This window comes from Echinops telfairi, unplaced genomic scaffold (assembly GCF_000313985.2).
Source record: "Echinops telfairi isolate 266 unplaced genomic scaffold, ASM31398v2 ScPeMD7_7469;HRSCAF=8507_1, whole genome shotgun sequence".
Classification (NCBI taxonomy): Eukaryota; Metazoa; Chordata; class Mammalia; order Afrosoricida; family Tenrecidae; genus Echinops; species Echinops telfairi.
Window position 1 is genome coordinate 76347406 of NW_022111373.1, and position 3492 is coordinate 76350897.

Sequence of the window (3492 nt, forward strand, 5' to 3'; positions counted from 1 at the left end):
CTGGTCCTGTAGGGCTCATCTGCCCTGGATTCCCTGTATTTTCAGTTCCTATCTGTACCAGTGTACATCCTCTGGTCTAGCCAGACTTGCAAGGCTGAATAAGGTTTTAATGTTATGGAAAATTCTTTAATGGTATTAGTATTACTTTGGAGTGGAAGTAATGAAGTATCTAACATTATCTAGCTTTAGTGTATGCTATATGAAGCTGTGTTTAAGTTGTATATATTAAATGATTCATATATATATATATGAATGGACAAAACTATGATAAGTTAGAAATATAGTCACCTGTGTGGGTGGTATGGCATGAACTAGGAAGTTCCTAGAAGGAACTTTCTAGGGTGGGTGCTAGAAAAATTCTATGTGGTGATCTGAATTTGGTTACGAATTGATTCAATTTGGCCAAATTGAATCCAACTCATATGGATCCTATAAGACAGAGTAGAGCTGCCTATGAGAATTTCAACGGCAGTTAATCTTTATGGAAACAGACAAGATTTTACTCCTGTGGAGCAAGTGATGAGTTTGAACTATTGATCTTTTTACTAGTAGCTGAGGGCTGAACCATGGTGTGACCAGGCTCCTATAAGACTAAAACTCAACGATATCGAATCATAGCAACTCTTTAGGATAGGGTTGAACTACCCCTTCTACCCCTTTTGGTTTCCTAGATGGTAACTGTTTATGGCATTAGAAATCCTCATTTCTCTCATGCAGAGTAGCTGGTAGATTCAAACTGTTGATCTTGTACTTAGTAGCCCAATGCATAACCCACTACACCACCAGGGCTCCTCAAGGCTTCTATAAGAATGTGTAAATAGGGAGGGGAAATCAAGCAGTACACTAAATTGGCAAACTTCTCTTTTATTGATACATCAATAAAATCAACACTAGCAATAATATAAAAAGGCGTAAGAAATATTAAGAAAGCATGCGTTAGTTACTGGGTTACCTGTTGGGTTGATAACCACAAGGTGAGCAGCTTGAATCTGCTAGCTGCTCCAAGTGGGGGTGAGGGGATTAGGCTGTCTACTTTTGAAAAGATTTACAATCTAGGAAATCCTAAATAGAATTGCTATGAGTTAGAATTGATTTAGTGGCACTGGATTTGCTTTGAGGTTTTGAGTATTAATGAAAGCAAAGTTAATCTCAATGAACATTCTCTTATTAACATTGTTAATATTATTAATAATTATTAAAATGGATTAATTTTTAAAATTCTGGGACTTAATCTGACATGATTGACTTCTATAATAACCCAAATCAAACCCAATGCTGTCGAATTAATTCCGACTCATACCAACTCTGTAGGACAGAAACACACAGCACTTTTAAGGTTATAAATCTTTAGAGAAACTGATTATCACGACCTTCTTCCGCGGAGTGGCTAGAGGGTTCAAACCACTGACCTTTCAGTTAACACTGAGTTTTTTTAAGCACTGTGTCTGCAGGGGACCCTTCTTCCAAAATAGAATTAATAAAATGAAAAATCAGTACTATTAAAGAATATTAACTTTCAGTTACTTAGCCAAAAAGAAATCAGCTTAAAAGCATATAACAAATCTACTAATAAAAAAGCTGTATTATATCATGAATCCCATACAATTTCTCATTCGTTTTTAAGCTCCTTGAAGTACTAATTCATCGTTAATACTACCATTCCTTTCCAAAGGCTTAGCACCTAAGCCTAACTCATTGCTGTCTGGTTGATTCTAACTCAGAGTGACCTTGTCGGACAGAGTTGAGCAGCTTCATAGGATTTCCAAGGCTGCCGTCTATATGAAAACTGATTGCCACATTTTCCCACTGAAAGGTTGGCGAATTTAAACTGCAGATCTTTTGGTTAGCAGACAAGCATTTTAACCCTGTGCAACTGGTGCTCCTAGCTAGGAGCATTCAAATAAATACTTGCTGAATGAAACAGAATAGTTTCCATCAAACCACCTTAATTTACCATAGACTGAGATTCATCCATGTTGTTACATTTAGTAGTAGCTCATCACTTTTGTATTGCTGTATAGTGTTTCATTTATGATTACACCACATTTTGTGTACCTATTTTTCTGTTGATGGACCTTTAGGCTTTCATTTTTTTATCTATTCTGAAAAGAGCTCCTTTGAGCATTATTGTACATCTCTTTGGATAAACATAAGTATTTATTTTTGTTTGAGCAGAATTGCTGATTCATAAGTATATGCTTTGTTTTAATGGACACTATAAATAATTTTTCCCAAGTGGTTATATCACTCTGTAGTCTCATCATCAGTAGATAAGAATTCCTATTGTTTCATATGCTTGAAATTACTTGGTATTGTTAGCGATTTTGTTTATTTGTTTGTGTAATTTTAGCCATCTTAATGGGTCTGTGAGAGAAAGACAAGACTTTCTATGCCCGTTACAGTCTCAAAAACTCACTGAGGCAGTTCTACCCAATCCTGTAGGTTCTCTATGAACCAGCATCAATTCAATTGCAGTGAGTTGAGTTGAGGGAGGTCTGTAGTACCATTTTCTTATTATGTTCATTGTAACTCATAATGACCCAGTAGAACAAAGTAAAACTGCTTCTTAAGATTTCTAAGACTAAATATTTATGAGAACAGACAGTCTCATCTTTCTCTTGAGGAGCTGTTGGTGGATTTGCACCATCAACCTTACGGTTATCAGCCCAATGCTTAACCCACTGTGTACTAAGATTTTGCTTTAAGTTTTTTAAATTCATTTTGCTTTAAATTTTTTACTCTTTTGAAAGGTTTAAGAAGATATGAAAACATTCCAGAAACCTGGCCTCTTTAATATTTTCTCATTGATATACAAAAATCAATAGATTTTTCTGGATAGTTCAGATATATTTGGGATCTTTGTGTAAGTTTAATGTGGACTCTATTTTAGCAGTAAATTATTTGAAGTGAGGAAAAAAGCATTCAGTTTTATTACAAGTTTGCTGGTGGTAGGGCCAGTTTTTGTTTTATGTGTCAAATGTGGGTCTTTTAACCTCCAAAAAAGAGATCTTTCTTAAAGTATCTCTTTAGCTTTTATTGATTTCATATATTGAGCTTTTCGCCCTGTATCCATTCTTTTTTCCTTTATAACAAAATAAAACTCTTACTAGTAATACAGGAATATTTTGTAACTGTTTCTCTGGGGCTAATTGTCTTTTTAAATGCATGTTTTCTTGTCATGTACACTTCTGACTCATAGCAACCCTATATTCAACAGAAAGAGACACTGTGGTCTGCCCTACACCATCCTTACAATTCTTGCTATGTTTGAGCCCATTGTTTTGCAGCCACTGTGTAAATCCTTAATGGTGATTAAGTGGTAGCATACAGTAAGAGAAACATATTTTCTTGGGGAGATTCATAATCTTATTTTTCATACCAGTTACTTAATCAAAATAAAGTTTCAGTGAAATGCAAAGGAAATCCAGTTAAGACTTCATGTAGCTAAAATGCCTGCTTCAAATAATAGACTTTTTACTTGATTTTGTTGTT

The 3492-nt window shown here is 34.9% G+C and overlaps 1 protein-coding gene across 1 annotated transcript in view; it reads left to right on the plus strand.

Annotated features, from left to right (window-relative positions):
• CERT1 (ceramide transporter 1) overlaps window positions 1-3492 on the plus strand; it is a 136758-nt gene that overhangs the window by 100640 nt on the left and 32626 nt on the right. The window lies entirely within an intron of this gene.